At 39.5% G+C, this 13,590-nt stretch overlaps 1 long non-coding RNA gene across 2 annotated transcripts; it reads right to left on the bottom strand.

Moving 5' to 3' along the window:
• Positions 1–1,193: 1,193 nt before the first annotated feature.
• Positions 1,194–13,517, bottom strand: LOC104689857. 2 transcript variants are annotated; one of them, XR_005601456.1, is made up of 4 exons: positions 13,294–13,517; positions 12,533–12,693; positions 8,312–8,424; positions 1,194–1,357 (listed from the first exon to the last, which is right to left on the bottom strand). It is a non-coding gene; the product is annotated as an uncharacterized LOC104689857 (long non-coding RNA). The 2 variants fall into 2 exon arrangements; XR_751872.4 differs by lacking the exon at positions 1,194–1,357 and having other exon boundaries at positions 5,467–8,424.
• Between the last annotated feature and the right edge of the window lie 73 nt (positions 13,518–13,590).

Below are 13,590 nucleotides of genomic sequence, written 5' to 3'. Positions count from 1 at the left end.
CTGTGTAAGTGCCAGGGGCCTTTCCAGTCAGTGGCAGAGACAAATTTTCTGTTCAAATCCAGAAGCACACAGTCATGATGATTTTTTTAAAATGCAGTGTTGTAGGCAGCTAAAGTAAGGATGCATTTATTATTTACTATTTTTAATTTAGCAAGAAGAAGAAACCATACTGAAGCCTCAGTGTCGGGTTTGGATTTTTCCCCAAACTTGAAAATGTGTGTTAAATGAGTTTAACAGAGAAGCTGAAGAAATGTGTATCTTTTATTGCAATGGAGTAAAAAGTGTTGGGTTTTGAATGTCATCTTTTTTAAAAACTGCATCTCAAAAAATGTATGAACCACATTCCATATTTCATTTTAACTCCAAAAGAAATAGTGTCAGTCTTCATTCTTCAGCTCTAACACTGAAATTGCTTCTTGTCTACTTTGTGGCTGCTAAGTTGAAGCTAACTAAAAATTGCTCAGTGTAGTTCTTTTGTAGCTGGTAACTTCACCTGCTTTGGCTCAGGGTGTTGAGTTCAATGTCTAGGAAATAGTTTTCAAATGCAGTTTTAAACTTGTGTAAAGCACAGATTTAAGGCATATGTATGATTTCAAAATAGTTCAGTTGTCCAGAATAAGGATTTGTCCAGTAAAAGCATGGAAAAGACCTACCTTTTTTTTTTTTTTTTTTTTTGGGATTTGGATGTCACTGTTTTTTATACTTCAAGAATATTACAACAGTCCCACCTGTGACCCTTTTATTTTAGTGCCATTACAGCACTAATGTGTTTTGGAGGCTTCATTTTTATGAAAAGCTCCTGATTTTGAAGAAAAGGTAAAGCTGGAATTTTGGTTCCACAGAAGACCTGGTCTCTCCCCTTCTTGTTTTGTGAGGGTTTCAGGGTTCTTGAAGGCCTCCCTGGCAGGAGAGAAACTTTCATTTTGGGCCTGGTTTCGTGAGAGGGAAGGATACAACTCTGTGGTCCCTTGAAATTATTTTGGAGAGGAGCCTGGCATGGCCACTGGGCTGGAGGGGTGCTGCTGCCTCACTAAGTGACATTTGTTCATGTTCACATGCCTTGTGGTGTTAGTCCAACCCTGATTTTGGCCAGGGATGGAGCAGGGAGCCTTGCAGAGGGGTTTTGAGAGCTTTGTCAGAAAATATCCAAGGAGACCCACATGCCTCAGAGGCAGGAGGTGATGTACCTAGGAGAGACAGGAGATAAATGCAGAAAGCTTCTCTCCCTGGGGCTTGGCTGATTTGCATCTCTCTTGATGAACCACAGAGCTCTGGGTCAGCTCTGTGTCAGCCACGGCCGATGAGTGAGGAGGATGGCTGGAACATTGCTGGAAGCTGTGTGTGCTGAACAGCGCTGCTGAGAGGGAAAAATGAAAAAGCATGAAAAAGATAAAATGGGTCTCAGATGCTTTCATCTTCTGACATACCTCAGTTTTGCATAATTCTGAGGTTAAATGCCTTGGGAGGCCAATTAACTAAAATATGTTCCTCTCTAGTGAAGCTTTTGGCCATAGTTCAACGCTTCATTGAAATGGGGAGGCAACTAAGTTGAATGTGCTTGTGCAACTCAAACCTTTCTGTGATTCTGTGGTCTTACAAATGGTAAGAATTTTTTAGCTATTTTTTAGATGGTTTCCAAGCATCAGAAAATGCAGTTCAATAAGCTCTGTTCAATTCTTTGATTGTCACACTTGCCCCCAGTGGTGGGTTCCCCCCCAGCCAACAGCCACATACCCACACAGCTGCTTGCTCACTCCCACACCAGTGGGATGGGGGCAAAACCAGGAAGAAGAGGATCAAGAAGGCTTTTATGCTATGATAAAGACAGGAAAATCACTTCTCATGCACTCTCATGGGCAAAACAGACTTGTGTTGGGGAATTTACCTTAATTTATTGGCAATTAGCATTAGTAATTAATTACAGATTTAGGTACTGGGAAACTTTAAAAAACACAAATGTCAGAATGCTTAGGGAAAAAACACCCCTCCCCTTTCCCAGGCTCAACATCACTCCAGACTCCTCTCCTTCCCCTTGTTATTACCCCAGGTCATGCTCAGTCCCATCAGTAAGGCAATGAGCAGAGTGGGGGGTGTGCACTCAGAATCTGGTGATTTCTCTCTGTCTCTCACTGCCTTCCTATGCTTCAGTGGGAAGCCTTCACTGGCTGCAGTCTTCCCCTTCTAGGGTGTACCTGCTCTGATGCTGGCTTGGGATAAATAAGCTCTAAAACACTCGGTATGTTACATGTTAATTAACGATTTTATAAACATCTGTTCAGCTTAATGTAGCTTCTATCCATGCTACTGGAAGGGGAAAAAAGGGAAAAAGTAAAATCTATGTTTTTGTTGTCTTCCCTCTTTGCTTCTTTAATGTGGTATCACGTGTCTGTATTTCTACAGAACAGGGATTAGAACACAGCAAAAGGGTCTGAAGGAAGAGGCTCAGAAGATAAGGAATTGAAATCAATCCTGTAGTGATTCTGGACTTCACACAGGAGATACATGGTATCTCAAGCAATGACCTAAAGGCTGTAGGAGGTATGGAAAAGACATGGCTAGGAGAAGTAAGCAGTTTCATGAAGGAAGACTTAGCAAGTCCATGGATACTTTTTAGTCTGAACTGCCAGTCTATGACTGGAGATGGGAAAATTTTCCAGTGTAATATCCACAGAAAGTGTACTTGCAGTTCCTCTTCCCTGCAGCCTAAAACGTGACACATGAAGAGATCGTGCCTACTGTAACTGAAGCTGCTCTCAGCTGCTCTTGCAACACAGAAGACTTCACCACTGTGAGGGTTCTCCAGAAGAGTAGACGTGTTTCTTGCCTTTCCTGTATTGATGACTTAGGGCTTCCTCGTTTGTTGGTTGTGTCCCCACATTTGGCATTTTCACTGCTTCTGTTGCAGCTGCAGCAGGAATGATACAGCCAAGATACGCTTTGGCCACCTTCTGTTGAAGTTCTGAATGAGACAGGAGTGAAACCACATGCTTTTGATTCACAGGCTGTGAAAAGCCCATCATGATCAAATTGGACCACATCTCTGTCTTGAGGGTCCCCAGAGGTATATTTAGGGAAATGCTGACTACCTCATTAGCCTTCTGAGGTTAACTTCGAGCACAGGAGCTTAAGAGTCCTCAGTGATAGACATCTGAATCTCAATACATTTTCTAAGTAAGGAGAAAAGTGGGAGTCAAACTTACAGGCTGAGCAAACCCAAGAAGGTGAATTTCTTCACATCACAACACGTGGTGTGAGCATAACTCAGGAAATCTGCAGATAGAGATATCTGGAATTGAGGCATTCCTTTGAGCTTCCACCAAAGTCACGGGAACACAAGCAAAACTGTTCAGTAGCCACCATAGGTGCTACCCAGTTTAGTAGCACAAGGCATTCATGAGTGTTGGACAAAAGATGTGAGCAGATCATGTTGGTTTGTTTTTTTTCAAGAACCCATGCAAACTACACGAGATTTTAGTTCTGTTCTGGGCAGCTCCAGAAGTGCTGCCTTTCTACATAGAACTGCTCTTTGAATTACTCAAAGGCAGGAAGAAAAGAAAAGGTGTGACAGTTCAAACTGTAGAAATGTTTTTACAGATGTATTTGGTAAAGGGATGAAAGACATTTTTTCAGACTAAGAGTAGTTTAACAAATGGAATTCCCAGCAGCATTAGTCAGAAAAGATAGTTGTAACATCTGGTCCTGCAAGTGTAACTCATCTAGAGCTCCAGAATACTGCACAGAACTAGTATGATACATTTAGGATGAAATTAGGGCTGCTGGAGTTACAGCAGCCAGTAGCCCAGCACTTTGGAAATGCAAGAACAGGGGAAGGAAGGAAGATATATGATTTAAATAAAAAGAAAAGAGAACACCATTTGTGTGGAAAGCTACCAGCCTATTTATCTCATTGCCTTTTTCAAAAAAAAGACATAAACCTGAACAAAATGCCAGCACATTGCATGAAATACTGGTTTTGATGAAGAGTTTATTACATAAATGAATATCAGTATGTTGACTGTACCTTTGTGAGTCACAAATGTGAACTATTAATAGAAAAATACCTGGATATTAACATAGTGGTTTCATGACAGCTATATTTTTGAAGCTGTTAAAAAAAAAGGAATTATAGTGTAGATCATTTTAGTGCCTTACATGGATGTAATTTAGTAACAAAGTAAATGTTTCTTCTGAGATGCTGCCAGCAATTAGAAATTCCCAGTTTCTTGCCAAGCATTAAAACCTGCAGCCTTTGAGTGGAGTCCCTTCTCCTCCTGCACTTCTAATTTCAGTTAAGAGTATACAGCTGAGCCTTTTTTTTTTTTTTTTTAACAGTTTTTGGGGAAACTGAGGGGGAAAGGGACTGAATTATCTGTACTTTTAAAAACATATGCCTTTTTTCAGCTGTCTGGCTACTTCTACCTGTCAGTGAATCCTGATACACCTTTTTCTGTTTGACTAAAAGGCAAGATAGGATGTATTGATCTTTCGAACAGAACATGATCAAACCACCCTTAATTTTTTCCTGGGTAAACTGAACAGATACCACTCACTCATTTCAAGGTTCATCTTCAGTCTTCTAATCTCTCCCATAATGTGATTATTAATTCCTCCTTCTTGTATTCCAAATATTAGCACAAGGCTTAACATTTGCATCAGTCTTGCAAGAGCACTTTGTAAAGAGAAAATTATAAAAAAGCTCCATTACTGCCTGACATTCCTCTGTCTCTACACCCAACAACTGCAACAAGATCTATCTATTTCCAGAAGTCCAGTTTTTTAGCTGATATGTAAATGAGCATTTTCCACACTCCAAGGCAAAATCTATCCCTACGTGCAAGGTTGGTCTGAGATGCAGAAGACGGGTTTGACAGGCAGTGTTGTCAGCTCAGAAGAGGGGTAGGGGAGCACCAAAAACTGACAGTATTTTAGGTCTGGGATACCCCAGAGTCTGTGGCCACTTCTCTATGCACATGTCTGGCTGCAAACCATCAGGGACTATGGCTTTTCTTAAGCCTGACAGCAGCATATATGCAGCCAGCTTATGTCTTGGTGTGTTTTGTGTCTCCAGATGATGTGTGTTACCATAGGACCTTTCATGTAAATATCTGCAGAAATTTGGACTGGGTAAATTAAGGTCAGCTAAAGACAACCACATTTGCATGTCCTTGATGTGATAGCACAAATCGGGACCATCAATGTTGTTTAGCTTATTCTATGATCTAAGCAAGAGGATCACAGATTAGGTTTGGATCTGGGTTTTTATGATTGATTGATTGATTCCAATAAAGATAGAAATAAACCTTAGATAGAAAAATTATCTGACACTGGTAGTCAAAAAGAAATATCTGAAAATTCAGAGAGACAAATGAAGAACCCAGAGGTAAAAAACCCCATCAAAACCAAACACACACACACACACACACAAATACCCCCAAACCCCAAAATCAACAAACATCAGAAGAATAATGCAGAAAACAACAACAGGTTAGTTTTTTATTGCTAGAATAGAGAATCACCACAGATGACTAGTTTTCCCAAAGGCAAAGGGAAACAGAAGCCCACTATTATTGTACCCCTCATCCTAAGCATAAAAAATGTACCATGACAAGGGATGGAAAGGATTTGCTCCAATGTTAGAGAACTACCACCATTTTTTATGTCTGTGCATTCCCTACATTTCAAATGCTGCAGGCTCCTGGACCGCTACAATGTTCAAGCTCAGTCTGGTGAATCATTCTCAAATTACAAGTAGACTCCTTACTTGGAAGATTTAACAAAGTAATAAAAATCTTTTAATTGGAAAAGCTTCTCAGCAAGTGTACAGATCAAAAAGTTTTCCAAGTTGTTCTACAAGACCCTACAAGTCTTGCTCCAGAGCAATTTGTCAATACTGAACACTGTAGATGTGAGGTGAGGATACTCCTGTGACCAGACTGAACTCCTTGTTGTGAGCTGGTGTTCAGCAAGAAGCAGGTGGTTAAGACCTAAGAACAGATGATCCAATAAGAGCATCCAAGTCTGACAGCTCCAAATGTTTGCGGATGATGTCAGAAAACAAATGGCAGAAACATCCTGAAGCTTCTTCCTTTCATAAAGTTATTCTACCTGAACAGGCTTTGGACATTTGTCTCAGAAGGTACTAGAAATATCAGCTGCATATAGACATAGGGAATTTGTCTGTAGAAATTGTTCACACATTTAGTCACATGATATACAAACATCCAAAGTGAAGACCTCATGCAAAAGTACCCGTGGAACCAGAATACTTCTATTATTTTTATTACTTTTTATTATTTTGACATAATAATTTCTTTTGTTTGATGTAGCTTATCCCAATAACCCAACAGCTTTTAAATTAAACCTGTCTCATAGGAAATGTTTCCTTATTATTTGGGCATGATAGCTGCCTCTCTTCTCTCCATAGAAGTTCGCAACAACTTCTAAAGCTAAAGTGAGGGAGGGGACAGGGTACAATAACTATTTGCTAGGTAGATATATATGCTCAAAGAATCATTGTCTTCTAGATGAGATAATAAGCCCAGAATCCTGTAGTTGCAAAAACAAAAACAAAACCAAACAAAAAACCAAAACAAGCAAACAACAACAAAACAACAGAAAAAGCATTACTCTTTGAGATAGAATTATGGAAGGTTTTGGTTTTATGTGGAGAATGATAAGGCCTGCAGAAAATTAGGAACAAGTGAGTTTCACTGTCCACAGCAAATTGTGTCTATAAATAAAATCTATTCAGCCACTACATGAATACCCCGGAGCAGAACAATACAATATAGTTCATGTAAAGGACCTCAAGGTATTTCTGGGCTATCATTGCCTTTATGCTTGATCTCTTGGCAGTTTAACGACAGAACTGGAGGAAAATTTTCCCTTTAAAGACAACAGTAAGATTAATTTACCAGCTTCCTCAGTACAGGATGAAGAGCTCCAGAAAAACAAAACATAAATATTATGTCTTGGCTTCTGTTGTGCTGAGTTTCCAGAAGATTCACTTCTTAGACAGGTTCCCCATTCAGAGAGAGAGAAGACTTAAGGACTTTTCCCATCATAAAAGCTCCAAAATCAAGCAGGCCATTATGCTTCAGATCCAGCCACCAAGTGGATCAGAATTGGGTAAGGCCATCATGTTTCCAGTACTGTTATGCTCCTTTCCATACTCAGTAATATGAGCTGTATGTACTTTTTTAAAGTTTTATTTCTAAAAATTTTTTTAAGGAAGTGAGCTGCTGCCCAGAGACTTAATCCTAGTGCTACAGCCTTCCAAAGGATCTCTCCTTTAGGGGTCTCTCTGCTCTTTTCTAGTTCAATGTATCTTATGGATCAGTTCAGACCTCCTATTGATATTTTAACTGAAGATTTTGTGTATGTATTGAGAAGGTTTAAGAACAGTACCACAGTAAAGAGTTTATGCTGTGGCTGAGGCTGAACGTCTCCTTCTTGGTGGAAGCCAGTGTATGTTGCCAGCTGCACTCTGAGAAGGCTTATACCATCCCCCAAACCAATCCAAGTGCCACAGCTGGCAGAGGGGTAATGGATGAGAGCTTCAGTAGCCTGGTCTTCCCTGTTGAGGAAGGCTGGTGCAAGGTCAAGCTGGAAATGGAGAGCTGCTTCTCATCAGGGAACAAGGACCAAAGGCGGCAGCTGACAGGAGCTACCATCAACAAGTGGGGGTCTGAGGAGCTGGTCAGCTGGAGAGTAGCTGCACAGCAGGCATAAACACATTCCTTGTTCCAAGCAGGTATGTGCAAGGGCAGCCACATCCAAGCAGCTCCAAAGGCTTATTCATTAGGTAGACTTATGAGCATCAGCTGAGACGGATTTGTTCCAAATGAATGGATTGAGTTCACTTGATTAATGAACTGAAAAAGATCTTGAGGCTGATCTATTGACTTACTAGAGCAAAATACCACTTCTTTTCTCTTTTAGAAAACAGTAACATGGTCAAATGAATTTGAGCACTGTAATAAAAAACCCTTAGCTTCTTGATTTTTGATACTAAAATACAATTTTTATCATGGTGCTGGTGTACTCTTTGGGATGTTTCATTAGTTCAGTAACCCAGCTTAATGTTGCTTCTCTCAGTGTGTTGACCTTAATGGCATGCTACCTTATGAAGTACATCTGACTGCAAAAGACACCTCTCATTAGATTTTCAGCCAGACTTTCCAACTGTATAGCTGATGAGAGTGGTCTCTCTGTGCTCTTCACTGTGTGCAGATGAACTTTTATCACATGACCTGGCAAATGTGATGGATGCAGACATGTCAGAGTCCCCGGGCAGAATGTGACAACTCACCACTTGACTGCACCTTGATCTCTTCTCCAGTCAGGCCATATGGTGGGTTTGCTTCTTACATTTCGTCTTTCATCTTCTTTGTTACTCTCAGGAGGTCGGGCAGGTTCATGACCCTAAAAATGCAAGCGACTTTTGCAGATTCAATGTGAAAAACAGAGCAGTAACTCTAATTCTAAACTTTCTCTTTAAGCTTAAATGAAAATGAATTTTCAATCAATCAGTAAAGGAAATACATGCTTGATACTATGGGTGGAGAAGATAAGCCAACCCTCATTTGTATGTTTCGTAAATTTCTGTCTCATAAAGCTGCTAGAATTTTGCATTTAGTATCACTATTTGGCTTCTTCAGACTATATATCCTCTATCCGTTTTTTTTTGTTTTGTTTTTTAATGCAGAAACTGTAGAGGAAAAAAGGTATGAAATACACAAAGTGTTTAGGCAGGTTTAGTTAACTGATTGAGCCACTTAAGGGTGTTCTTTGTCTGGGCAACAGTCAGGACATTCTGCTGGCTTACTCTGACATAACAATTGCTGAGAATGTTGGTTTACTGAGAGCACTCTAAAACAAACTTTCTGTAATTATTTTTCAATTGGAGGACATGAGGTACTCTTAGTTTAATAATGAAGAAAATAGCTACATCATACTGTAACTTCTTTTAATAAATATTTTTATCAAATTCATAGACAATTTGTCCATTTTAATAATGTTTTTCAATTTGTTTTCACATTTTCAAATGTGCAAATGAAGCTTGTTAAAAAGAAGTGAAGCAGATTTTCAAAGGTGCCTTTGTTTTTTCTTTTTGTGAAAGCTTGTAACTTTAATTGTTTAGACTGGTGCATGTGAAAAAATAATGACAGGTTTTTAACTTGCAAACAGCCACAATTTTTAGCAGTGATGTATAGGTTACATTGATATGACTCACACATTCTCCATTTTCTGTTTGAGGGACTGAAAAAAACCCACTCCCTGCACCAAAGCCACAACCTACATATTTTTCTCAGTCATTTAAAAAAGGAACACAGGGTGCTGGAAACACCCTTCTGCTTGCTGGACAGCAGCATGCCAATTTAGAGCTCACTCTAGGGAAATATAAAACTGGAAACTATAAAAGTGGAAAGCAGCACCTCTATATACCTGTCTTTATGTACCAGGGAGGAGACATATCTTCTTAGGAATACATCTCCAAAAGCTCTAACAAATTCAGGGATGCTAGAGGAAAGCACACATGGGTAATACATAATTATGGAAGTATATAAATGGATACTGTATTGCCCATTTGACTCTTACTGGTGGGTTTTCCCCATCTATTTTTCTTCTGAACAGTATTCCTCTACAGTCACAAGAACTGATTGCCCAAAGGTTTCTAACCATACTCCTGAAAAATGTGGAGCCATTTTCAAGTAGTGCACTGTAATTAGTTTAGCAAAGAAAATAACAACTACTGGCAAGCATCAAGATGCATTAAATAAGGAAAAAAGAATAAAAATATATTTTCATGGGGTTTGATGGGTTCTTTTTGTATCAAAATCTCAGCCGCTAGTGTCCTTTACCAGAAAGTACCAAGTACAGAAATATTTCAGACTTACAAAATATGATCTCCTGTATTGCACTGAATGTCTTTGTTGTGTCTTTTCATGAACTTTCTTAGTTAGTTTGATAGTCGTACCTTACACTTAATAAATAGGGAACTTACAGTAGGAAGTAAACTCTGCTGAACCCATTCCAGGTGTGACCAGCAAGCCAGAGATGTGTTCTTGCAAAACTATGAGTTATTCTTATAACACAGAATTGCATTAGACTAGAAGTAGTGCTTGCTGATCTTCTTCATTCGGATTTACATAATTGTGGTGTTGATCTTAGTACCTTGGGGTTGAGAACTGAAATCTCAATTTTATTTTCAGCTAGGAGGCTGAATCTCACCTCTCCCATAGGTACAGGAGCTATCCAGACACTCCACTGGAAATTATGACAACAGAAGAACTAGATTTCTAAGTGAAATAGTCTGAGCTACTAACAGATCACATACAGGACAACAGGCACGCATTTTGGTTTTTACCGTAGACTTTAGTTACACTTAGTTCACTGCCTACTTTGAAGATACAAGTTTGAAAACACAAGTTTTAGGTGTTTTGGAAATAATAAAAATACTTGGGCTTACATGTCTAAATTCTGCTTAAGCCCCATTCTCAAAAAAAAATCTTAAATAACAACATGACTATTTTAATATCTTCAAGAGAAGCAAACAGCTGCTCTTTTTTTTTTTCTGTATAGAGAAGTCTGCCTTGCTTGATCTTAACATACAGTGACTTTTTAATGAATAAGTCAACATTGTTCTCTCAAACTAACTTCAGAAACTCAACAGAATCCTGTGGAAAATCTTATGATCCGTAATTTCTGTATTTTTCTAATTTGTTCACATACATTTATTATTTACCAAGACTGAAAAGCAAGATTCTATCTCTGCCCTGAAGACTTTGAAACGGACAACTGTCTCTGTTGGAAAATACAGCACTGTCAATGGATATGGCTGATCATGTAGGGGCCAAGCTCTAAATGAAAGTAAATATGACTAACATTCTCCACCATCCATGCAAAACACTAGAAGCAGCTGTGTGCAAAAAAAGAAAGCACTGCATAGTTGTTTTATCTAATGCATTGAATAGTTTAGGTAAATCTGTTGCTCAGAAATGTTACATAATTTGAGCAAATGAGACTTTTTTTTTTTTAAATAAGTATACCTATTAGAATGGAACTGAGTACACAAATCACAAAGGGGTCTGTTTGTTTTGAGGGGTCTGTTTGTTTAAAAATGGATCATCTCAGAAAAAAGAAGTGTTCATCACTTCCACAGTCTTTAGAAAGCAAAATTCAAGACTTTATGCTGAATTCCTTTTCAACTTGGTAGTACTTTTAACACAAACGAAAAAGATGTTTTGCTTTGTTTAGCCTGCATTATTCTAGACATATTTGTATAAACACTGCACTTTCATTATCTCAGTTTCTTTTCCTTTAGTGTTAAATCGTTTTGCGTCGTTGCATGTCCTTAAACAGCTACTGCCTTCAGTCCCTAAGACACTGGTTCTTGTTTGCAAGCTGAAACTATTCGTGGAATTTCTGCAACCTGGAAGGCAATGACTAACACACAACTCTTTTGCCACACTCTATCTTGGGAAATGTGCCACAGAACTTATTGAATATTTCCAGATATTTTATATCTGACGTATCTACTACATATCAACACTAGACGCACAAATACCCCTTGCTGAGAAAATAAGTGTCAAATATGCTTGCAATATATTGTTTACAAGAGGCAGAGAGAAACCCTATTTTTAGAAGTAGTTTACATAAAGGCAAAACTGATGAATATTCCCTTGAATAACCTTTATCAATTGAACAGTGGCATATATCCAATTTGAAGATTATGAATTTTTTCCCCAGTTTTTCTTGAGGGCAGAGAGAGCGGAGAGAGTGGACTTTTCTGTTAAATTTGTTTATTCAGCTGATGACGTCTGGGATACTTCATTCCAGTTAATTCAAAAACAAAGTTTCATCAGGAAAATACCTTCTTTGGGTTTTTAGTTTTGGTCTTTTTGTGATGCAGAGAGAAAAACACTTAATCCTGTGATTGACGTAAGCCCCATCTGTAAGCAGCTAAATACCAAATGACAGAGACTGCACCCCTTCTTTCAAGTTCACAAGGCAAGCACTACTGTAGTGCAGCCCAAAATAGGACATCATGGCATAGTTTTCATCTAATACTTCTCAAGAAAGGAAGTAAATACAATTTGCTGTACAGGAACTTTCTGTTACAAGGAAACAGTTCCAAACAGAACATACACAGAATTTGCAAATTTCATTTCATAACTCAGGTACAGTTCAACTACTTTGCAGGGTCATTTTGCAACGCTCTATTTTGCTCATCACGATGAAATAGGTCTAGGTTGCTGCTTCACCTATTCTGCTCTGCACTTCTCTCAAGGATTGTGAAATGGTCAGCCAAAACATCTCTGCCTTAAAGTTTTCAAAAAAACCCTAACAAATAAAGTATCTAATCTTAAACAGGAGGCAACTGTAATGGCTCTTAAATGCTACTAAATGTAAATTATTTGAATGATGGCAACATGGGAAACAGCTGGGTATACTTCAAGTGGACTAGCTGCTTGATAGGGAGTAATTCTGAAGTGACCCGTGGGAAACAAGAATGCATTTTGAGACAAACCTGTCAGTCAAACAGCTGTTCAAACGAAGAGATTTTTCAAAGGACATGTCATTGTCAAGAGCAATCCAACATGAATTTGATCCACAAGAAGAGCAGCGATTAAAAGAGACCTAAGGTAATGGATTTTTTTCTGCTCAAACATTCATGATACTTCCACATGTCTAGAGCATAAAAGAAAACAAAAAGGCTTGTTTACAAAAATGTCGGGTTTATATTAAGTTTCATGACGTTGCAAATTACTTATCATTGCCATTTTAACCTTTTAGAGGTTTTACTACCTGAACTCCACCTTTAAAATGTTCTCCCAATATTGTTTGATACTCTAAAGACATGTTAGTTCAAATACCTTTGCTGACAAGTTTATTTGTAGTAATTTGCCTCCAGTCTCAGCATCACTTGCCATACTCAGAGAAAGCATATTCTTACGAGACAAATTTCAAAAAGAAGACAAATACTTCTTCATTTTCAGGCTAAATTTCAATGTGAAGACCCCCCTCCCCCCAAAACGCCCAAACTGCAGTGGACTTTTTCTCACACAGCACAGATTCTACAGATTTCCGACTTTTTACTCTGAGTTTTTGGGGTTTTTTTAAATAATGGGTATGTTTCAGTAGCATGTAATTTTTACTCTCCGTGAGCGTTTCTCTCCTGCCTAGAGTTTCACAAAGGTGTATCAAAATGTGGTGATGCGTTTTCTTGCTCCCAGAAGAGCGACTTCCAGCCTCTGACGAGCTCTGTACGAGCTCCACACACACACATACCCTGCATCCTACGAGCACTTCCTTTTACACGGAGCGTCTGGCAGCCGGAAAGCAACTCTTATTTCCGCCCTCTCCTCTGTTTACGAGAACTTACTGCTGCCTTCCAGCTTGGGGGGGTTTCACTTCACCGCTTTCCCTCCCGCGCACCGGGTGCCGCGTCCCGCCCGCGGGGCTGAGGGCGCCGGCGGGGCCGCCCTTTCCGGCAGCGCGAGGCGCGCAGGTGCCGGCGGCCGGCGGGGCGGAAGCGGCTGCGGGGCCGCGCAGGGGCCGGGCGAGCGCTCGGCCGGGGCCGGGGCC

This window comes from Corvus cornix, chromosome 2, assembly GCF_000738735.6.
Source record: "Corvus cornix cornix isolate S_Up_H32 chromosome 2, ASM73873v5, whole genome shotgun sequence".
NCBI lineage: Eukaryota > Metazoa > Chordata > Aves > Passeriformes > Corvidae > Corvus > Corvus cornix.
The sequence above is the reverse complement of the archived record's forward strand: the minus strand, read 5'-3'. Positions and strand labels throughout refer to the sequence as shown.